Source organism: Polypterus senegalus, chromosome 13 (assembly GCF_016835505.1).
Source record: "Polypterus senegalus isolate Bchr_013 chromosome 13, ASM1683550v1, whole genome shotgun sequence".
NCBI lineage: Eukaryota > Metazoa > Chordata > Cladistia > Polypteriformes > Polypteridae > Polypterus > Polypterus senegalus.
Genome location: NC_053166.1, coordinates 21,055,998 through 21,081,497, shown reverse-complemented (window position 1 = coordinate 21,081,497; position 25,500 = coordinate 21,055,998). Strand labels below are relative to the sequence as shown.

General features: G+C 41.1%; 1 protein-coding gene across 1 annotated transcript in view; it reads left to right on the top strand.

Annotated features, from left to right (window-relative positions):
- The first annotated feature begins 23,008 nt into the window (after nucleotides 1–23,008).
- pdgfrb (platelet-derived growth factor receptor, beta polypeptide) overlaps nucleotides 23,009–25,500 on the top strand; it is a 146,873-nt gene continuing 144,381 nt past the window's right edge. Inside the window, exon 1 of the mRNA XM_039774317.1 lies at nucleotides 23,009–23,744. The gene's annotated coding sequence lies outside the window, so the exon portion shown is untranslated. The remainder of the gene's footprint in view (nucleotides 23,745–25,500) is intronic.

Here is a 25,500-nt window from a genome sequence, read left to right as displayed (position 1 = left end):
TCATCTGCAATGCAACTTTTTATTCGGTGTGCTAGCTGTTAAATGATGGCTCGGGAAGAAGAGGTGTATGAAGGGATACACACAGTATGGCCTGTCCTCACTGGAAAAGGTTTATAGGTTTACAGGCTCAGCTCTATTGTTGAGTCACTGTACAGGATAAAGTCAAATTTTCCTTGTATGTGCTAATCAACATGCAGCACGTCACTGTTCTCAGAGGGCAATGATTAATATGTAGAACTATAGTCATGTGAAAATGTCAGTACATCACATGACATTTTTTTTTCTTGTTTGACATATGTGGGCATACCTGTTATGCTACTGAAGAGTTCCCAAGCACGTAAGTCCCAAACAGTTCCAAAAATGTCCACTAGAGGGAAAAGACCTCTGTTAAAAAACCCTGGCTAGTAACGCAGAGGGCTATGTTGAATCTTTTAAAAATTCTAGGGGGCTCTGCACCCTGCTCGCTTCGCTTGCCCACCCCTGGGTTTGGTTTACTGGATATACAGTTGAAAGAGATCGTTATTTTCATGGGAATTGTACATATGCATTATTTTCCTTTTTACTTTAAAACTTTTGTAAAAACAATATTTGAAATTAACTTTTCTTCAAAATTGCATTGAATATTGATTTTGTGTTTGGACTTACTTCGTGACAACGCAACGTATATCTGCCAGTGAGTGAATATCGTTACTTTCTCTCTAATAAATAAAACGACTTTCTCGAATGTTTGTCCATGCTCTTTCTTCTTCGATTTGTCATTGACATGTCATCTAGAACATATACAATTACTGTCCTGTTAAAATTTATAAGAGCTGGGAGCGCAGGAAGTGTGTCTGACAAAGGCATTCACACGATTGAGGTTAGATGGCCGCTTGTTTGAAAATATACTCCTCAAAAGAATTAAAGGAACACTTTTTAATCAGAGTATAGCATAAAGTCAATGAAACTTATGGGATATTAATCTGGTCAGTTAAGTAGCAGAGGGGGTTGTTAATCAGTTTCAGCTGCTGTGGTGTTAATGAAATTAACAACAGATGCACTAGAGGGGCAACAATGAGATGACCCCCAAAACAGGAATGGTTTAACAGGTGGAGGCCACTGACATTTTTCCCTCCTCATCTTTTCTGACTGTTTCTTCACTAGTTTTGCATTTGGCTACAGTCAGTGTCACTACTGGTAGCATGAGGCGATACCTGGACCCTACAGAGGTTGCACAGGTAGTCCAACTTCTCCAGGATGGCACATCAATACGTGTCATTGCCAGAAGGTTTGCTGTGTCTCCCTGCACAGTCTCAAGGGCATGGAGGAGATTCTAGGAGACAAGCAGTTACTCTAGGAGAGCTGGAGAGGGCCATAGAAGGTCCATAACCCATCAGCAGGACCAGTATCTGCTCCTTTGGGCAAGGAGGAACAGGATGAGCACTGCCAGAGCCCTACAAAATGACCTCCAGCAGGCCACTGGTGTGAATGTCTCTGACCAAACAACCAGAAAGACTTCATGAGGGTGACCCAAGGGCCCCATGTCCTCTAATGGGCCCTGAGCTCACTGCCCAGCAGCATGCAGCTCGATTGGCATTCGCCATAGAATACCAGAATTGGCAGATGCACCACTGGTGCCCTGTGCTTTTACAGATGAGAGCAGGTTCACCCTGAGCACGTGACAGAAGTGAAAGGGTCTGGAGAAGCCATGGAGAACATTATGCTGCCTGTAACATCATTCAGCATGAGCAGTTTGGTGGTGGGTTAATGATTGTCTGGGGAGGCATATCCATGGAGGGTCACACAGACCACTACAGGCTTGACAAAGGCACCTTGGCTGCCATTAGGTATCAGGATGAAATCCTTGGACCCATTGTCAGACCCTATGCTGGTACAGTGGCTCCTGGTGCACGACAATTCCTGGCCTCATGTGGTGAGAGTATGCAGGCAGTTCCTGGAGGATGAAGGAATTGATACCATTGACTGGCCACCACACTTTCCTGACCTAAATCCAATAGAACACCTCTGGGACATTATGTTTTGGTCCATCCAATGCCACCAGGTTGCACCTCAGACTGTCCAGGAGCTCAGTGATGCCCTGGTCCAGATCTGGGAGGAGATCCCCCACAACACCATCTGTCATCTCATTAGAAGCATGCACCGATGTTGTCAGGCATGTATACAAGAACACAGGGGCCATACAAAGTGCTGCGTACAATTTTGAGTTGCTGCAATTCAATTTTGGCAAAATGGACTAGCCTGCCACATCATTTTTTCACTCTGATTTTTGGGGCACCTTTGAATTCAGGGCTCTGTAGATTGATCATTTTCATTTCCATCAAACGATGTGGCATCCTTTCGTTCCTAACACATTACCCAGTCTATATCAGTATAGATATCCAGGAGGATTTCTTTTTCCCATTGAGATCTGATGTGTTTTCAAAGTGTTCCTTTAATTTTTTTGAGCAGTTTAGTTGTAAGTAGGGCGTGAGTTGAAAGAATCTAATGTTAAAAGTCTCCATCTCACGGGACTTCATACTGTGCCAACGTTTTTGGAATCTTTTAATTCTCACTGGCAAAACAACTTAGACGATCTACAAGTCTCAGACTTAAAGTTTAAATTCGAACAATATTTTCGATCTTTTTTTCGCTACTCTGTTATTTCACCGAGTATTAATTTCCGTTTGTTTGCGCTAATGCGATCTTTCCTATCCATTTTTTGAGACTTTTGAATTTTTGTTCTTCCATTATCTCTAACTTGCTGTGCATGTGTACCATGCCAACATTTTTGAATTCTTTACAACGTTTTACTTTGTCATCTACTCTTTGTCATATATTTCTGGCCCCGGGCATGGTTAAATCTCTTTCTTGCGGGAAGTATAACGCCGCTCGCGTTGTGTGAATTGGGCTGAATGCACTCTAAGGAGATGCAGTCGGATCAGCTGCTGTCTTGCTGCTGCTGCTGGTGAGCTGCGTGTTCTGCTTGTCACGCTGTGCATCGATCATTTAAAAGCATGTACAGCAGCTTTCCTTTTACCTCACTGCCTTGTCTCGTGTAACGTCTTTGAACGCTGGCCCGGACACACACAGGCGGACATCGTAAGTTCACCAAACACACATTTATTAACCATATATTTACAATTAGTGCACTTCCCAGTGCCTTCAGCACCGTTCCCTCAATGTCCAGGACACACAGTCAAATTGCCTCTCTGGCCGCCTACAATCCTCTCTCCAGCTCCGTCTCTTTTCCACACGACTTCTGCCAATGACTGGAGGGAGGCGGCCCCTTAAATAGGAACCCGGATGGGCTCCAGCTGCTTCCCGGCATTCCTCCGTAGCCACGCCCCAGTGTGGCGGAAGTGCCGGCTGCGCACCTGGAAGCCGTCCGGGCATCCCCTGTCATCTTCCCCCCAGCACTTCCTGGTGTGGCGGAAGTGCTGGGCTCCAGGGATATCCAGGCACCGGGGCGCCGCCTGGCGGTGGCCACGGGTCCCTACAGGGCTGGGCTTCCAAGCCCTTTACTCGAGGTCCCCCAACATAACCAGGGTGGACGTACCCTCGCAGTCTGGAGGAGGCACAAGCCACACGTCAAAGTGTCTTCTGAGTCTCCTTCCCAAGATTTTTTTTCATAATAGAGAGAAAATATTTATTTCACAAAACGCTAAATTACAATGTGCATCTCCAAAGATCACAAAATTCAATTCCAAAAGCAACAAAGTCCCAACACAGAATCTAAAGAATATTCAAAAAATGACAAAAACGGTCAGAAAACTCACACAAATCACAAAAGCACAGTAGAACACAACAATACTCACCACCTACCAGCATATTGAAGATGAACTACCATGAACTGTGGGAAATTCTCACCTTTACAGGGAGCTGAAGGCAGTCCCTGACGGTGACGAGCGAGTGGTCTTGCCTCTTGGGGAGCCACCCACAAAACACATGGAACATAATAAAATATACACTTAAACTAAGTACATAGAAATATTCACATAAACAAAAGAATTACAATTGAACAAAATAGTCATTGAACAAGAATGAGAACCCCAGCCAAGGGAGGAACCCCGGCTGAAACATATCACTATAAAAGATTTCATCTTTATTTAAATAATATCTGTGTATAAAGATTATATACTATAATATAATAAACTTCATGCCACATCAGCATTTGGTAGTCCATTGTATAATTTAAATAAGAGTGCAGACAAAGTAAGTCCACCTCCACATTTATCACTATCTCAGATACCTTGAATTAGAATAAGGTGCAAATGATTAGAACCTCATTAGAGAGGGGCTTTTCCAAACCTGTATAATTTAAACCTCAGACATTCAGTTTGGCTTGCTGTTTGTTGTTGAAGTGTATGTTATCACCATGCCAAGATCAAAAGAGCTCTCTAAGTCCTTCACAAAAGAGCTTATAGATGCCTATGAGTCTTCCAAGGGATATTTTGCAGATCATCCATTCCGATGTCGAGTGGATCATCTACAAGTGGAGAAGGTTTCCAACTACTGGCAACATGTCCAGGCTAGACCACCCCAGCAAGTTCAGCCTTAGAGCAGAATGCAAGTTGATGAAAGAAGTCTTTAAGAAGCCCAGCCTTTCATCATGGGACCTACAGGTTACACTTGTCTCTGATGATGTCAAAGTATGCGAGTCTACTATTAGAATGAGGCTGCACAGATTAGATCTACATGAGATTTGTCCCAGGAGGAAACTATTGCTGTTCAGAAAGAATATCAGTGCAAAACTAAAGTTTGCCCATTGAAACCTACACAAAGTTCAGGGCCTCTGGAACAATGTATTATGATCAGACAAGGCAAAGATAGAGTTATCTGGCCAAAGTACTGTAAAAAGTTTTTAGTAAACACCTTCTTTAGAAGGATGGCGTCCTTCAACATCTGCAATAAGATGCTGCAGATGTTCTACCAGACGGTTGTGGCAAGTGCCCTCTTCTACGTGGTGGTGTGCGGCGGAGGCAGCATAAAGAAGAGGGACGCCTCACGCCTGGACAAACTGGGGAGGAAGGCAGGCTATATTATAGGAATGAAGCTGGACAGTTTGACATCCGTGGCAGAGCGCGGGCGCTGAGCAGGCTCCTTTCAGTCATGGAGAATCCACTGCATCCACTGAACAGGATCATCTCCAGACAGAGGAGCAGCTTCAGCGACAGACTGCTGTCACCGTCCTGCTCCACTGACAGACTGAGGAGATCGTTCCTCCACACTATTCAACTCTTCAGTTCCACCCGGGGGTTGTAAATGTTAACATTATACAAAGTTATTGTCTGTTTTTACCTGCATTTATATTACTCTTTAATGTAATATTGTTTTTTATCAGTATGCTGCTGCTGAATTATGTACATTTCCCCTTGGGGAATAATAAAGTATCTATCTATCTATCTATCTATCTATCTATCTATCTATCTATCTATCTATCTATCTATCTATCTATCTATCTATCTATCTATCTATCTAAACACACCATCTGGACAGAAGAACCCAGTACCAACTGTAAAGTGTGGTGTTTGGAAATGCTCTGGTTTTGGGCTGCTTCACTTAATCAGTTCCTGTACAGCTTGCCATCATAGAATCCACTATGAATTCTTCATTGTACCAGAGGGTGCTTGTGTATAATATAAGACCATTTGTCAGAAGATTGAAGCTCAATGAAAAGAGGACCATAAACCTAACATTAAATCCACAAAGTAATGGCTGATATGGAGGGTTCTGGAATGACCAAGTCGAAACCCAGGCCTGAATCCATACGAGATCTTGTGGGTGAATTTGAAATGGACAGTCCATACAAGACATCCCTCAAATATTACACAATTGAAAAAGTTCTGCATGGAGGAATGGGAAGAACTTTCCCCTAGTCAATGTCAAAGATTGCTAGACAGTTATAGGAAATGCCAACTTGAGGGAGTAACACCAGCTCTATGAGCCAAAGGTAGAATTACTTTTACCATGGATGGCAAAGGCACATGTCTTCATTTATTATTGCAAATTTTAGGTACTGCTTAAATGAAGATCAAATCTTCAAATGTCCACATATTTAAAAAAAAAACACTTCATGTCCTGTAACTTACATTAAACCGTTTCTTACCTGAAAAATCTCAGATTTGTCATGGTTTACCATTATATGCCAAATGTGATTATGTATTGTATTTCTTTTGCTCCTTCAGGGAATAGCCAGTCTAGAAGCCTTTGGAGTTAGTTAGTTAGTTCTCCAGGGGATCCCTTTAAAGTGCTGCTATGGTGGGACGGGACTGGAGTTTTGCCAGTTTAATATGTCACACTAAAGAAAGCCATTGGAGAGAAGCTTGGACTTGACCATCTAGTAGGCATTTAAGCCTTGTGACTAAAACATTGGATTTAACCTCACAAAACTGTTAGTTCAATCTACACAAGAGGCTCAAAATGTTGTCCTGAGCGAGTCACTTAACTTGTCTTTTCTAAATCTGTAAAAATATAACAGCAGAATTATGTTTAATGCTGAGGGGGTAAAGAAAAGAAAGATGCTTTATAAAATAAAGTTTATTGGAGCTTGCTGTTGGGAAGGCAGGCCCAGAACACCTACTGTATGATTACCAAGCCAGGATTCAGTACTAAACTAGGACATGTAGGGTTCAGGAATTTATAGGGAGTTTCCTGACCACCCAGAAGGGAATTTGCTGGTGACAAAGGCTAAAAACTTAGAAAAATATTAGAGCTGGCCACTCCCCAGAAATGCCATCTTAATCCAGAAGTCAAGAAGTGGTTTGAGATGAAGGCCTATTGGCAGGAATTGTATAATGGTCAGATAGTTAGAAAACAGAGCATGGGGTGGAAGTGAGTGCATTGAAATGATGGAAATGCTTTTAAGCTAATTACAGTCCTATGACCAGTGGACTAGCTGGAGTTGTTTCACTTTTTGCTACTCAATATATTTATCCCTGTATTGATAATTTTTATTAAACAGTTTAATTATTGACCTACTGATACATGGGTCAGATGTTCTATCCGGATCTGCTTCCTTGAGCCTGATGCTGCCAGTCATAAGCTGTTGAACCTGCTGCTAACCCTGGTTGGGTTCAAATGGCATTGGATACGGGTGAGTGATGTCCATACATTATCCAACCCGTTATATCCTAACTACAGGGTCACGGGGTGAGTGATGTAAAGGCCAGAAATGCATCCTGTCATGATTTTTAAGACAAAGTTATATATTAAAAAAAATAAGCAACAGCAATATTCTTCTTCTTCTTCTTCTTCTTCTTCTTCTTCTTATTATTATTATTATTATTATTAATAATAGTAGTAATAACGGCCAGAAATGTCAGTTCTTTAGACTTACTAGGGGTCTCTGCCCCTGATCGCTTTGCTCGCCAAACCCAGTGTGGGCCCTACCTATTAGTCAATTCCCGGATCTGCCGCTTGCGACAAATCATACTGTGCTTTTGAATAAACACGAATATCAACTCTGTCTTTGATATCTCCTTCTTTTGAAACTATTGTCACTGACAATTCATCACATGTTGGTCTATTATATATACGAGCGTGATCTTTCGGATTCATATAGATATCCAAGAAAACTTCTTTGTCCGTGTTTTTCAGGTAAATTTCGTGTAAAGTGCGATGCTTTTGGACGTATGGATTTATATCCATTATTGGCTGTAGAATTTCTAATACGTCCCATCATTTAACTCTTTCAATTCTATGTTGCATCGCTTCTCCGTGATCATAAATATAAACCTGACCGAATTGTGGTTTCTTTGAAATTAAACTGTTAGTAGTTTTAATTGTTGCGGGAGCACAGATTCTCATAGCGTATGGTTCTGAATCGTGTAAATCTACGTTTTGAACATTGAATGATGCGTATGCGAACAGATTATTGTAGATTCGGATATTTTGCCTCTAGTGTTTGTGGATTTCACTTTCACCAAATAACAAATCTTTTATTTTTCACGGATACTCCTCTTCATTGGGAAGAAACACTACTTTTCCCTGATGGCAACATGAATTAGACGATCTACAAGTCTCCGACTTAAACTTTAAAGCCAAACAATATCTGTCCATATATTCGATCTCATTTTGCTGTTCCATTATTTCACAGAGTAATTATTTCCATTTGTTAGCGCTAATGCGATCTTTACTATAATTTTTCTGAGACTTTTAAAGTTTAGTACTTTCATAATCTCTAACCTGCTCTGTATGTGTATCGTGCAAACATTTTTGAACCTTTACAACATTCCACTTTGTCTTCTATTCTTTGTCTTTTCTTCTTCTACCTTATGTCTTTTATTTCTGGCCCCACTTGGACCTGTTAGGTTTTCAATTCATCTCTTGACAGAAAGTCTTGTCCAGCGGGACCTGAAATTATCTTTCTGAAAATGTCCTCTTCTCGTCTCTCTGAAAAAGTCTTGCCTCGTCCCAAGACTTTTTTTATATACTGTAATAGAGAGATTTACATATTTTAAAAAATAGAAAATAACAACAGCAACTTTAATAATAATAATAATAATAATAATAATAATAATGTTGATCGATATAGCTGTCCCAGACGATTGGACATTGTGTTAAAAGAAATGGAGAAGATCAGTAATACAAGGATTTGGAAATCGAGATTAGTACTGTAGGATGTGGAACTGTAAATCTTGAACTGTGCCAGTTATAGTTGGAGCATTAGGTACATTAAAGAATGATCATAATGAAAGTTTGAAGATGCTCCCAGGCCACCCGTCAGCTAGTGAAGTGCAAAAGATCACACTTATGGGCACTGCACACATCCTTAGAAAGGTGTTAAGGTAAATCACTTTGGCTTCTTGTTGTAGCCTGAATTTACCAGCTAAAACCGGAAATTTATCATACAAGAGGAAACAAACACTAAATAATAATAATAATAATAATAATAATAATAATAATAATAATAATAATAATAATAATAATAACATCTTTTTTTTTTTAATTTTTATTAATTTTATTACAATCCATACAAAGCAATCAAGATTTTACAAAAAGAAAAATTGAGTTAAGAACAGATCAATCCCCAACCCTGAGAGAGAGAGCAAGCCAAATAACGTTAAATTTAACGCTTGTAAACATACCTAATTTAAAAAAAAAAAAATTCTCTGTGCTTTATGAACTTATTTTTAAATATTACTGATTAGATCCTGCCATGTTTTGAAAAAGTCTGTACAGATCCTCTAACTGAGTATTTGATTTTTTCCAATTTTAAATAATATAACACATCAGTTTCCCACTGACTTAAAAGAGGAGAGTTTGTGTTCTTCCAGTTTATCAGAATAAGTCTGCGTGCCAACAGTGTAGTGAATATAATCACAATTTGTTTGTCTTTCTCCACTTTAAACCCCTCTGGAAGAACCCCAAACACGGCTGTTAATGGGTTAGGAGGGATTGTGAGTCCAAGGCTATCTGACAGGTAATTAAAAATTTTTGTCCAGAATAATGTTAATTTGGTGCAGGCCCAGAACATGTGACCCAGTGAGGCTGGGACTTGGTTGCAACGTTCGCAGGTTGGATTATGCCCTGGAAACATTTTGGAGAGTTTTAGTCGAGACAGATGTGCTCGATATATAATTTTGAGTTGTATAATTGTATGCTTTGCATATGGAGCTCAGTGAATTCTCTGCATTGCTACTTTCCACTCCTTTTCTGATATATTAATTGAGAGGTCATTTTCCCAGTGTCCTCTTGGATCTTTGAAAGGGAGGGATTGTAAAAGGATTTTATATATTGTAGAGATGGAGTCTAACTCCTTGAAATTGAGCAATAATTTTTCCAGCATGGTTGAGGGTGCAAGATGAGGAAAATCTGGAAGGTTCTGTTTAACAAAGTTCCTGATTTGAAGATAGTGAAAGAAATGTGTAGCTGGAATGTTAAATTTGGAATGTAATTTTTCATAGGATGCAAAGACGTTGTCTATATAAAGATCTCTAAGCAAGTTAATTCCAAATTTTTAATAATAACAACATCTTAACAGACTTTACAGAAATGGTAAGCTAAACACACAATTGGAAGGCATCAGATTTGGATGGAGATCGCCACTTCAGGTATAAGAGGTTCACCATTCTGCATTCAGTGCTTGCAGACAAACTGACCAGCATCATACGCAACACACAAATGTCACCTCAGTTTTTTTTTAAAAATCATCACATACATGAAACCCAAGTTAAAAGACTACAAATCCCAACAACTAAAGACATATCACTTGTTTGCCTTCACTCTGCAAAACACTTACTGCATGCATAACAAACAAAATATACACATACTGTACATCACAGACATGATGATATCGCACAGATGATGATATATTTACCAAACAACAAAAAGGCTGCAGATGGCAACATATATAGGTTGCAAAGAACAGCTCTTCATTGACTCTGTGATACTCCAGCAGGCATTCAAAAATATACAAATCTACACACAGAATCCACTACAAAAAGCATTAGACAATGTCCAACACATATGGCTAATACAAATATTACACTTCTATAAAATACATCCTGCACTCATACACTGTCTATAATATTCTGGCGGGCCCCGGATGGGATGTCCCTACAGCATATGTTCCCGGAGAACAAGCATGGGAGACCCGATACCTCTCCCTGGATGCTAGATGGCAGCCTCCCTGGGTTGCAGTGGTGCCTCGGACTCCTGCAGGGTTTCATGGGAGGTGGAGTTTGGTGCAGCCCTGTTGGGTTCCACAGGGTGCTGTAATGGGAGCTGCTGGGCCCTTCTGGGCAGTAGTTTTACCACACCCGGAAGTGCAGGTGCCTAATAAAAGGAGCCAGCAACCACCACTCAGGAGCCAGAGTTGGGCGGAGGAGGACGAAGCTGCCTAGGAGGAGTGGAGGACAACACTTTACTTTATTGGTGTTTTGGTGTGTGTGCTGTGCTTGGGACTGTGTACTGCTTGTGGGACATGGGGAAGATGTGCGCCCACAGGTGAAGAAAAATAAAAAGTTGTTTTATTGTATGTGTGCCTCTGTGTCCAGTCTGTTTCAAGTCGGGCGCCTGTATAGCACCTTTCACAATACTTATTAACAACAAGACATCTTCCGAGGAGACTCACTTTGCCCTTCTGGTTCTAACCCGCTCTCAAACCACTGTCAAAGAGATTAAACGACACACAGTATGGATGCAAAGTCAAAAACCAACACTGACCATACACTCTGTCACATCAATTTTACATGGACGACATAAAGATACAGGAAAGAACAAATAATTACAACAGTTACTAGAAATAATCAAAACATGTTCAAAAGACATACCAGAGCCAGTCAATCCATTAGGTGACCAAGGTGGCCACCTTAGGTGTCATCATCTGAAGGGTGGCATTTGTGAAAGTTAAGGGTGCACAGTCCAGACAATGAGGGGAAGTGCTGTCAGTGGGCGCCATTACCTGCGCCTAGGGTGTTCATAAGAAATGTGATGACTAACTTCATCAGAAGTACATAACAAACAAGAATAAATGGGTCAGATATTTGAAATATTAAAATTTGTGCTTCAATTTAAATGTCTAAAGTGTAAATATGGTCGATCGTGATAGAAATGTGTCATTTTTCACCCTCCGATAGAGGGCTAGATCCCCAGTAGAGAATCTTGACATGTGTTGAATTTTTCATGCATATTATCATTGGTACAATATAAAAACTTAACTTTAAGGCTTTTCAAATGTTTTCTCGAATAATATGTATAGAGAGAGGCATGCCAAAATGATTTAGCCGATGGTAATTAATATGACACGTTAGCCATACTTATAGTGAATGTTACATTCCACATCAGTGATTCAACAGAAATGCCGACATGGTGATGTGGTGGAAACACAAAAATCATGCATTACTTAAAAACGGCCATGCCTACTTTCAGAATGTTTTGCATTTATATTATTGTTCATTCAATTTAAAATATAGACTTCAAGGAGTTTCACAAATTTCACTGGGGCCTGGGAGGGTCAACACCACAAAAAACACACATTACTCCAAATCAGCTGACTGGATAGCCATGAAATATTGCATGTGTCAGGGATGCCAGGGGCAACGACCCGGCCGGGACGCCGTGAGGGACCGTATGTGGGTCTGCGCCCACCCTGGATCACGTGGGGACCGCCGCCCTGGTTGCTTTGGGGGCCACAGGTTGAAGGATAGGAGCCCGTGGTCACCGCCAGGAGGCGCCCCAATGCCTTGGGGACCTGTTACCTCAGCACTTCCGCCACACCCGGAAGTGCTGGGGGGAAGATTTAAAAGGACACCCGGTGAGCTGCCGGGAGAACAGCCGGCACTTCCGCCACGCTGGGGGAGTGTCGGGAACACCTGGAGCTCATCCGGGATATGAATAAAAGGGGCCGTCTCCCTTCATTCAAAGATAAAGTCGGGTGGAAGAAGGAACGAGGCACGAGAGGAGTGTGGAGGCGGCCCGAAGAAAGGCATTTAGTGTTGGCCAGGACTTTGGGGACATTTGGGGTTTGTGTTGCACTTGATTACTTGTAAATATGGTTGTAAATAAACGTGTGGTGGTGGAAAACAACATGTCCACCTGTCTGTGTCCGGGCCGGGTTCACACATGATTAATGCAGTGAACTCAACTTACATATGGAGTTTATGGACTTTCACAAGTTTCATCATGAAGAGGAGTTCAACAGCGGGAACAACACAAAAAAAAACAGTAGTTTTGCTAGCTTGCATGCCATATCAATGATTTAGTTGCTTAACAAACCATCCAGTTTAATAATATAGTATGAAACATCTAGTGGAGAAACCACAGGACATACAACCCACTAAAGAGTTGCTCATGAGAGCTGAGACATTGATGGTTATCAGAGAGGTGGTGTAGATGGCAGATGGGACACTTGCCTTTTAGCCAGCAATGACAACAGGGTCAAATTTAAAAAAACACTTAAATATTTAACTTTTTTACCTTCAGCCATTAAGCAAATACAACCAGGTAACATTGCATACTCTGGCTAGTTATTTTTATGAAAGTGAATAATGCATACTGTTATTCAGGGCCAGATTAAGTCGAAATTGGGCCTGATGCTGCAGCACAAAAAAGGCCTATTTTTTCTCGCCATTGGTGCATGTGCGTTCGACACTCACCGTACATGCGCACTCAGACCTACCAAGGAGGCTTAACTGCTTGCAACGCAACCAGCCAGCCTTAATTGAACATGAATAATAATAACGACGTAGTATCGTAACAACTCGAGATTAACATCAAATTATGTAACATCAACATTCAATAGCAATTGTCCGAAAAGTGCACTTAATGCAGAAAACATAAATAAATACACAAAATTTCGCAATTCTCTTACGAAACCAAGTAAGAAAAAATGAATTTGCAGAGACATTGGGTCAAAATGACTCAGTTCAGCCTCTTGAGGGTAAAAATTTGTCCACGATTTAAATTTCATAATAGACCAGAATCCCGTTGAGGATTTAAAAAATTCTAAACATCCATGCAGCACCTGCGGGTCGGCTTTTAGTTTTACCTTTACAGATAACCATTTAAATAGCCACTGATCTTTACTGTACAACTAACTTTCAAGGTGAAAAATTTACTACATGGCACTTAACGAACAATAATAAAGTGGCAAGGATCCCCAAGATATTCCAATAAACGCAGCTAAATTACTAAGTAAAATGTTTAAAGTAAAATTGATAGCATTAACTTGAAATCTTTGGTTAATAATAAACACAACGACGTTATAGTTAAGTCACAGCGCAAAGAACAATAGTAACTGTATAATAAGTAATGCTGTGTCTAGGTGTCCAAAAGTCGGACCCTAAATTTCATTCTAAGAATTATTTTGAGGTTAATATAGCAAATGCAAACTGTTTAGCTTCCGGAAATTTCTTGTCTGTTTTCTTTTGGGCCTATTTCAGGAATGGGCCTAATGCTGCAGCATCAGTAGCACCCACCTTAATCCAGCCCTGGTGTTATTCAGTTTTAATATGAGAATGTCGTGACTTCTACTGACCACTGTATACGGTACCAAGAAACCCCTCACATCATCTGAAACATGACAGCAAAACCACTAAGCACTTATCCACTAATCAAAGGAAACAACCATTATATTCATCCACTCCGCCAGCCTCTTTAATAATGCATTCACCAGACACGGCCTTAGCATTTTAGATTTTCAAGCCAAACACTTCATTTTGCGAGCCAGTTTATTTAAAAATTCACTATCCTAGATGCAAAATTGTAATGAACACTCCTGTCTGACCAAGACGGCCTGCTGTCCAATCAAAGCATCTCTCTTTTACACTTTAAAGAGAGACACCGGAAACTGCAAATTATAGGTTTCCTTCCAACCAGTCTTCTTCTTTGTGGCTTACTTGGCTCCAACCTCAAAACTGATAAGAGAACTGTTATTGGTTAATAAAAGACTGGGAAGGAAATTCAGAAAAGAACACATTTCCTAAAGTCATTTATTTATTTTTTTTTACCAAAGAAGACTTACTGTATAAGGAAAATGATTCTGTTTCTGGCAGCAAAAGTACAACAAAGGAATTAAATTATAAGTGGGTATGCTGCTTCCATTTTCCACATCCAATCATTACAACTCAGGACCACTGAGAGTCAGCACCAAACCCGTACTCATTTAAATAATGTCAGCCTAATCATAAATAATTTAACTTGCTGAACTTGCTTTGGAGGTGAGAAGGAAGTCACAAGAACCAGAGCAAACCCAACATGGATACTGGGAGGATATGCCAACTCTACACAGATGGCAGATTGGCTGGGTTTTGAACCCAGATGTTATAAGGCAATAGTACAAGACCCTCTGGTAAGATGCTGCACACAACTGCTTTCTTTTGCAACTTTATTTATCTTCCTAGAACTGAAATTAAATGTTTTTATTGGCAAAGTACCAAATGTTTGCCTTCACACATATGAACTATGAAATTCCATAAGCAACCCCTGTGCCATGAATAATAAAAACAAAATCTTAATTTTACATTGTCCATTTCATGGCTAGAAATATTCAAACTCTTTGTAAATAATTGAAAAATAATATATAAAGCCAAACAGAATAATAAAAAATATTAAAGTAGCCTATAAATGACATGGAACTAGGTTGTTAACATACAGTATCTATCTATCTATCTATCTATCTATCTATCAGTTATATAGTGCCTTTCACATCTATCTATCTATCTATCTATCTATCTATCTATCTATCTATCTATCTATCTATCTGTCTATCTATCTATCTATCTATCTATCTATCTATCTATCTATCTATCTATCTATCTATCTATTCTATCTGTCTGTCTATCTATCTATCTATCTATTATATAGTGCCTTTCACATCTATCTATCTATCTATCTATCTATCTATCTATCTATCTGTTATATAGTGCCTTTCACATCTATCTATCTATCTATCTAACTATCTATCTATCTATCCTGACAGATGTCCAGGGACATTGCCCCACCGGGACACCGGGAGATGGGAAGGACCGGGAAAGGGGTAGTATTTTCCCCGGAACATGGGAAGGCAGCCTTCCTGGCTTGCAAGGGGGCCACGGAGCCAGGACACTCAACCCTGTAGGAGGATGTGGCCACCACCAGGGGGCGCCTGGACAGCTCCAGAACGGTGGCGAATTGCACTTCCGGGTCAGAAGAGGAGCTGAGTCAGTGTGCAGCACTTCCGTCACACCCAGAAGTGCTGCCGGATGTTAGTCGGGAAACACCTTGAGCACTTCCGGGTGCTGTATAAAGGAGGCCATCGCACTCCACTCAAAGCTAGATTCGGGAGGGAGAAGACAGGAGCCTGAGAAGGAGGAGGAAAAGGTGGCTGAAGACTTAGAGAGAAAAGATAAAAGATAAAGAGAAAGAGACAGTTGGACGGTTTACAACAAAAACAACAACAACATTTATTTAAATTGCATGTTTTCATACAAATAATGTAGCTTACAGTGCTTTACATGATGAAGAAATGAGAAATAAAAGACAAAATTAGAATAAGACAACACTAATTAACATAGAATAAGAGTAAGGTCTGATGGTCAGTGAATACAGAAAAAACAAAAAACAAAAAAAAACTCCAAGCGGCTGGAGAGAAAAAATAAAATCTGCACGGGTTCCAGGCCATGAGACCACCAAGCTCCCTCTGAGCATTCTACCTAACATAAATGAAACAGTCCTCTTTGTATTCAGGGTTCTCATGGAAGGACTTGATGATGATGGTCATGTCGACTTCTGGCTTTTAATCCATCAATGTAGGAACTTCACGGTGCTTTGATTAGGTGGTGGTGGCGCAGATCGCCACCACAGAAAACCGGAGAAAAGAAACAGAAGCGAGAGTAGGGGTTAGTGCGGACTTTAAAGCCACCATGAATAGTTATTATAATAAATTGAATATACAGAGTATCAGGATTAAATGAAGGTGAAGTTATCAGAAGGCCATGTTAAAGTAATGTGTCTTCAGCAGTTTTTTAAAGTGCTCCACTGTATTAGCCTGGCAAATTCCTATTGGCAGGGTACTCCAGATTTTAGGTGCATAACAGCAGAAGGCCACCCGCCTCACCACTTCTTTTAAGTTTTGCTCTTGGAATTTGCTCTTGGTTTAGGCATTGTGGTGCTGTTTGTCACATTTGAGAGAAATAAAGTGTGTGTGTTCAGGACATTCGGTGTCTGTCTGTCTGTGGCCAGGCGGGTTTCTCACTCTATCTATCTATCTATTGTGAATGATAGGGGGCGCTCTCGCTCCCTTGAACCCCTGTCCATGACTCCAGACACCAGGTAAAAGTCCTCAAGGTGACTTTATTTTGTCATCACAGTGCACAAAGCACAATCTCCTCCACAATACTCATTAAATAACCAATAATACACAATAAATCAATAATACACAATCCTCCAGCTCCCAGACGCGTTGCCACCTTTCCACCCAGCTCAGCTCGCCGTCTGGGAGCTCCCACAGTCCTTTTATAATCCCTGACCCAGAAGTGTTCTCAATCCCCAGTCCATGTGATCCTCAATCACCTCCGGGTCAGGTAAAAGTTCTTTTCTTCAACCCGGAAGTCCGTCGTTCTTCCTATGACGAACCTCCGGGTCACAGGGCACGAAGAAGCCCTTGGTCCTCCCTGCAGCTCCCTCCTGTGGCCCCCACGGTATCCAGCAGGGCTTTGCATAAAAACTCCATTGTCCATGATGCCCTGCTGGTCTTCAGGGGACCTCCATGCTGCAAGGAGGGCTCCACCTGGTGGCTTGGGGGTATTGGCCGGGATAAATGGCCGGCCATCCTTCACAGTATTTCCTCCCCAGCGACGAATTATTATTCGGAGCGGCATGCCCCGAGAGGGAAGTCTTCCTCCAAGAGGACGTCCTGGTTGAGCCTTGATTAATACGAATATCTTGGTCCCTGGAGAACCTAGGGGGAATATTAGTCCGAACCGACATCTTGTCCCCCTCTATCCAAGAACAGTTCCGCCAAATATGGCCCAACCTTCGGCATCCGTAACACTGCTGGTCCTCCTGGTATTCTCCCCCTACGGGACTGAAAACAATAAGGAAATATTAGGTCCGCCCCTTCTTTTGCTGAGAGAGAAACCCCTGCCGCCTCTAACGCTGCTTTTTCTCTTTCTGCTTCTATTCAAATCTTGTCAGGAGACCCCCGTTTTATTTTCGGGATCTCCTGCTTGATCTGGGGCTTGTCCACAGTCTGAGTCTCTCTACTAAATGAAGAGAGCCCCTTTACTGTCTGCACCCCTCTTGATTTACAAATTACCGGTGGCAGCGTCTTAAGGGCCATCTCGCTCCGGGAATCAGCACTGTCTAGCTGCCCCGGATCGATTAGCCCTTCCGCTGACCACTCGGTTAACGTACCGGCCTCTCTTGTAGGGCACGCCGTGTACTTAATAAACGCGGTCCCGGATTACACTGCGTCCCTCTTGTTTTATATACGGTACGGGTTTCACATACCTGTACCGCCACATTATGATATATGGGAGGCTCCCCACCAAATTGCTGCACGTAGTCCTTTAGCTTCTCCAACGGCTCTTTGGCTACCTTTCCCAATTCCCTGACGAGCAGATCTATCTATCTATCTATCTATCTATCTATCTATCTATCTATCTATCTATCTATCTATCTATCTATCTATCTATCTATCTATCTATCTAGGCACTGGAGGACCACCTTCCTGGCTCAGATGAGGTAACTGATACCACTCAGAAATGAGAGAGGGTGTACTGGCACTTACTGTATCATGTCTTTCCAATGCAGTTTTGACATGAACAACAAGGATGTCTAACTCCAACAATATTGCCCAGAGTGGGCACCAGCCCTTTTGCCTTGGATGCCATAAAAAGAGGTCATCCCCCAGCAGATCATATTCTTTTGATCCAAACCATCAATGAACACAGAGCCAACGCTGAAGGATGTTTCTGTTAAAGCTTATTGGTGAAGCTGAATCAAGCCGCTTTCTTCTGTGCTCAGGGCACTGTTTTGTTAATTTTTTAAATTTCTAAGTTAATTGGGGTAGTGTGGCTGTTGCCCCAGCCATCCTTTTGGTGACCTCGCTCTGTTTATTGGTCACACTAACTATATTCATTATCTCTTATCTGTTTAAATAAATGACTTTACTCTTATTGCTAAACTGCGGCCTAGTGACTAAGACACTGGATTGTAAACCATGTGGTTTGTGGTTCAGTCCTTTCCTTTAACTCATGGGTGACCTGGAGTGATTCACCTAATCTGCTTATTTTACATTTGTTAAAAAAATAGACATATGAAATTGTGTTATGTTTCTACAGTTGTAAAGTACTTTTAGATGGTGATTACTTTCGAAAGACATTATGCAAAATAAAGGTGGATTTCTATTCTGATATTGTAATAAAGTGCTGTATCTATCAATTGAACTAAAACCCCAAACAGGTAATCTCCATTGAACTATTTTTGTGACTTCTCAAACCGATTAGTTGCATCTGTGATGATTTTGGATGTGTCATATTAATGGGGGTCAATTACGTATGTGATCAGTTATTTTCTTTTTTACATTTGTAGTTAATTTTGATGACTTTGCAGAGAACTGTTATCTTTGTGATATTAAAGAGTCTTTGATCAGTGTCAAAAAACCCAAATTGAATCTACGGTTATTCAGTCATAGAAAAACAAAATATGAAAATGTCTCAGTGGATGAATATGTTTTATAGGCCCTGTAATATATCTATTGTGCCCACAAGGTTAGATTAGATTGGATCAGAAGTTTTTGTTGCATACACTGTGGAGTTTTGTGAAATTCTTATGTGACAATTTTGCAGGAAAGTATATACAAGCAATAAGACAATAATATGATGTATAGATAGATAGATAGATAGATAGATAGATAGATAGATAGATAAGACACTGTTTGATAGCTAGATAATGCACTTTATGATAGATAGATAGATAGATAGATAGATAGATAGATAGATAGATAGATAGATAGATAGATAGATAGAAAGGCACTATATAACTGATAGATAGATAGATAGATAGATAGATAGATAGATAGATAGATAGATAGATAGATGTGAGTAGTAGAAGGATGACCTAATGTACATAGTGCAAAACAGAGTGCACCAAGAGAGCTCCCCCTAGAGGGGATGGGGATTTTTCATGATGGCATCCAATTCTGCTACAATTCTCTTTTCTACAAATACTTTAAGTGTGTACAGGAGTGGCCCTGTAGCTTCCATGATTAGTTTGTTCAGGCATTTTGCATTTTTTGAAAAAAAGTTGTCTCTATAGGAGATCACAGCCTACAACATTACACTAGGCACTATGGACTGGAAGTACAGCCTGCTCTGGTCCCTCTTGTTCAGTGCCACTGTGTTGTCAGACCAGTCCATTTTGCTGTTTATGTGAACCCCCAGGTACTTGAAACTCTGTACCACTTCTGTATCCTTCCCCTGAATGATGACTGGTCTTTGGCATACTGAAGGTCCCCCACCAACTCTATTGTCTTGTTGATGTTGAGCAGCAGGTGGTGACCCTGGCACCACAAGAAAAAAGTCCTTTACATGCCTCCAGTACTCTGACTCATTTCCATTATTAATGTAGTCTATGATGGAGGAGTCAATTTATGTAGGTGACAAAATGGAGCAATTGAGCTGCAGACAGGCACGATGGTTCATGGCATGCAACAAAAAGTCCACGATACAAAATGCAAGAACACCCCAGAGGCAGAAATGCACTCTGACAATCGAGAAGATCGTTAAACAGTCGAAACATCTAACCATATGAAAGAGTTGCTCTTACATCCTTACATTGATGTTTCTTTGAAAACCAATACTTAGCAAAGTTACATCAATGATATGATTATTTATTTATTTTTTATTTTATTTGCTTAGGAGACACTTTTAGTGCTGCTTCAGAGAACCAATGAAGTTTATTGAAGAGAGGAATTACAGATGGTTGAACACCAGACATGCCACTGCATTTTGGATCATCTTGAGCAGCTTGGTGACACATGTAAGTCTTCCCACCAGCAGAGATTTGTAGTAGTCCAGATGTGGAAGGGCCAAAGTCTGGACCAGGTGTTGTGTTGCATACTCTGCTAGATGTCAAGCTGTATTTTTTAATATTGAAAAAAAAAGAACGTGTTGCTAAGACAGAAAATTTTAGTTTGCTCCAGATGAACCACAAGAAGCAGTAAACATTTTATGACCTCTACAGGAACTGAAAGCTGTGACTGTTTCGAAAACATCAGAAGTATCAACAGCTTGTTATCTTTAACTTAGTGTTTATGAGCATTTTAATTTAGGACCTTAGGTCGGCTTGTTCCACTAGTGGTAAATAAAGGTTGATATTATGAGCAGAAGAGCTTGTGAACTTCTACACGTGATCTTAGGAAGCAAAATACCTGTTTGGTCCAATATTAGTTAAAAGTGAAGGCTCAGGCAGGACAAGAGGAAATGTGAGTTAAGGCTAAAGTAGCCATGTCTTGGCTGAGTTTGGTCAGTGTGTTGTTTTGTCTTTGTTTCGGTGTCATTAGTGGTGCAGTCTGGTAAACACTAATTAGCCACAACATTGAAACCACTAACAGGTCAAGTGAATCACATTGATTATCTCACTACGATGGAACATGTCAAGGGGTGGGATATATCAGGCAGCAAGTGAACAGCCAGTTCTTGAAGGTGATGTGTTGGAAGCAAGAAAAATTGGTACGCGTAAGGACCTAAGTACTTTTGATTAGGACCAATTTGAAATGGCTATACAACTGGATAGGAGCATCTCTAAAATGGAAGGTCTTGTAGATTCTTCCCGAAAGGCAGTGGTTAGTTTCCACCGAAAGTTGTCCATGTAAGGAGTAAAGGCTAGCCAGCCTGCCCCAATCCCACAAAAAAGCTACTGTGGCATACATTGTTGAATTATTTAATGCAGGCTGTGACAGAAAGGTCTCTGAACACAAAGTGCACCACAGCTTTCTGCTGAAAAGTAAAGGTCTTGGGTAGCCACCCCATATCCCTCAAGTAATTGGCAAAAGAAATGATCTTTACAGACATGAGTTCAGAACAGAACTGAATACAGTTATCAAAGATGAATTTCATATGGTGAATGGACATGAAGGGGCGGGTCCAGAGGCACATGAACAAGAAGTGATGTCCCAGGAACCGGAAGTGATATCAGAAGAGTTGAGTTACGTCTGCAGGACTGCAGAGGGAAAAAGATAGAAAGGATTAGTAGACAGTGCCACCCCCTGGCTTGGAGGGTAATTACAATAATTCAAGTCCATAAGCTGTCTCCCATGGGCATGTGTATGACACTGGTTAGAGTGCCCATGCTAACCACTGTCAACTACTGAAAGTGCATATGATGGGTACAAGAACTGTGGTAGAAGTTTCTAAGTAGTATGATAGACAGTAGAACTTTTGGAACCTTCAAAATTAGACTATGATGGTATTTTCGGAAGAATTAAGCGGATAGGACTGGCGTTTTGTTGGGCTATTCTCATATAGATTGTTCTAATGTAGAACTGGAGCATGAAGCAAAGGAAGAAGGTGGCCTGGTCTGATTAATCTTGTTTTCTTTTAGGTCATATGGATGGCCAAGTGCTTTTGCAATGCTTACTTGGGGAAAAGATGGCAGCAGTGTGCACTTTGGGAAGGAGATGAGCCAGCAAAGGCAGTATGATGCTCTGAGAAATGTCCTTCTGGGAAACCTTGGGTGCTGGCATTCATGTCAATGTTACTAATATGTACCACCTACCTAAAGATTTTTGCAGACCACGCACATCCCTTCATGGCAACAGTATTGCCTGATGACAGTGGCCTCTATGAGCAAGATAATGTGCCCTGCCACACTACAAAAATTGTTTAGGAATGGTCTGAAGAACATTAATGAGAGTTCAGGGTGGTGACTTGGACCCCAAATTCTCCAGAACTCAATCCAAATGAGCATCTGTGGAATGTGCAGGAAAAACAAATCTGATCCATGTAGGCCGCACGACACAACTTATAGAACTTAAATGTGCTGCTGCTAGCGTCTTGGTGCCAGATACCACAGGACACCTGCAGAGGTCTTGTGGAGTCCATGCCCCAATGGGTCAAAAAGCTGTTTTGGCAGCACGAGGGGGATGTACACAATATTAGGCAGGTGGTTTTATTGTTGTGGCTGATCGGTGTATTTTCTGAAGGTGCTGCAGAGTGTCCCACAGTGTGAATTTCAGGGAGGCTCCCGTGTGAAGAGATCAAACACTTTTGCTTGAAGGCTTCTTTCTCTTGGACAAGCAGAGTTCTGTACTGTCGAGCCTTGCCGTAGCAGCTTTCTAATTAGTTCCACCAGGCACTTCAGTCTAACACTGAGAGCGTGTGAGCAAGTGAGAGAGCCGAGTACTCTTTCGTCCTAAAGAAAAAACTTTTTTAATAAAATGAAAAGCCTTAGTCAGCTGCTGGCATGGGTTATGAATTTTCTAGTCATCCACTCATATCCTGAGAGAGAGAGAGAGAGAGAAAGAGAGAGAGAAGGAAAATAAAGAGGGGGAGTTGGGGGGATGGGGGCGGAGGGGTGAGATTGAAAACAGACTCCGTCTCGCGTCAGGACAGCAGAAGCACGTCTGCTCTGCAGAGCTTTAACTCCGATGCATTCTGCTGTAAAACGGAGTGGCCTTTTATTTCCCTTCATTTGAATTTGCCTCTTTCTAACGTGACACTGCAGCAAAAGAGGGTACCTACAAAATCAAACCAGTGGTACAGCTGATCTTTATTTTTTAAGCTGTGCATTTCCCATGATATTAAGAAACTTTCAAAACTTTCTAACTTTTTCTTCTCACCCCCTCCCCTCTGCTGTCGTTGGTCATCATTGAACCCCGAATCCGCACGGCACGCACCCTGGCAGGGGCCGACCCTTGCTGCTTGTACTCACCTAATGAGTGAGTGCATTAAATTAAAAGGCCGCCTTTGATGCCCTCTCAGGGGCCGCTAGACATTCCTTGATCAATGCCTGATGAGGCGCCTTCATTTGGATAAATAAACAACACGTCTACGGCTTTCTGAGGAGGTCCCAGTGGAGGAGCACATTAGGACAGCCGTCCCCACACACTTAAAGAATCTGCCCAAATTCTGGAGGAGAGCACAATAAGGAAACTGTTCCTCAGACGCTGTTTTTGCTGGAAGGAGTCTTACAGAAACGCAAGTCTTGGACAGTGCTGGAGACAGACGGGAAGTGAGAGAGAGGAGCTTTGTGCAGCTCGCCTGGCAGCGGCTTGGGGGGACGTGGGACGCCTTTTTCTTATTTGGCTGTTTCTGGGGGTGTGTGGTTTGGTGCCACTTCAGGTAAGATTGCTTTTTGTTCTGTGCTATTTTACACTTTTAAGTTGCTTAAGATGCTTCTTCTGTTGCTCCACAGCTTGTGCAATTGCTAAAAGTAGAAACATCTCAGTGCTGGGTGAGTCTCACCCAAATTGCACTGCAAAGCGGATTGTGAAATGAATACTTTGAAGGCACTTGGATTTTACTAAGAGCTTCTTTAAGATAGAGCAAGGCGCTATAAACAGAGGGTGTTTTGCTGCTGTTTTCAGCTCAACTTGTGTGTATGGCCTGTGTGGCGCACTCTACTTGTTATGACAGCGTAAAAAACTTGGAGGCAATATGATGAGAGCTGGCTTCCATCAAATATACAGGAGATGTATAAGTGGAGTGGTAGACTCAGGCGGTCTTCGGGGAATCATTTGATATTCAATCCACAATATGAGTCAATGTATATGACAAACTAGAATGATTTGTAACCTAGACCTGAGGAGCACATCTCAACAGCATGTCAGAAGAGTTTGCCAGTTCACTTTAAACTTCAGAGTTTGTAAAGTATGTTTTATTTTTCTAATAAAATGTAATAAGAACATTCTCAGAACCATCCATTAATCTTGTAAACCAGCTTATCCTGAACATTATTCCAAGAAAGCTGGACCAGCTGGACCAGCCCATCCCATCAAGCATTGTGAGAAAGGCAGAGACAATCTCTGGACAGGATGCTAGTCCATCACAGAGTGGTCTAACACACACACGCACGGGCCAATTTAGTAACATCAATTCACCTAACCAGCATGTCTTTGTCATTGCTTCTAATTCAAACACATGAGGGAGTAAAAACCAACCCTGAATGGGGCATCACAGTCTTAAAGGTAACAGTTCTAAATGGCACTTGACAGGTCTGTGTGTTCCTTGTAAAGCCATTTATTGACAAAGAATCGATTCATTTTGAGAAGAGTTCCTTTTTCCCACGTTCCCAAGATGTGGGCATTAAACAGAAATATATTTTGCTTAGTAGGCAACCTAGCAGGATGAAACAGATCAAGAAAACCTAACTGGAACTTAGCCCGTGTTTTTGTTTGCAGCAAGAATCCTTTTGAAATCATGATCTCTTAATATTTTATAAGTCTGTTATCATCTATTTGTGGTTATTTATGGAGCCTGGTATGAACCTAAATAAACAAATATTCTTTATGGAACTTTCATATGAATTGTTCTTTTGGGAACCAAAAGTGGGTCTTCTATGGAATTAACCAGAAGGATCACTCTGGCATCTCCTCAGTTTTAAGAGTGCAGTCTATTGTTGGATCTCTTAACATACATGCTGGGAAAAGTTTAGAGATTTCAATCAACTTAGCATACACTTCTCTGGGGATGTGGGATGAAAGCTGAAGTACCTGGAGAAACTTCACATGCACGGTCAGAACCCTCAGACTGCACAGAGAGGATGAATAAAGGTGACATTACTACCCTGAACACTGGATCTGGGAAAGAGCAGCATTAACCAGTTTGTCACTGTACATCTTATAAGGGTTTATACAAAATACATTATATAAAGAATATATAGCAGAGACTGGATTATGATCAAACTCTGTCATGCTGTTTGGTGGTTTAACTTTAGCCCAGTATGAGTGAGAGCAGTCATTTTCATGAATTGCCCTGTAATGGTGCCTTTCCTACAGTCATCAGCTCTTCCAATTTAATACCTGAAAGATTCTACTTGAAAATATATGGATACATATAGCTTGTATTTATATAATTATCAGCAATAGATTATTTTACC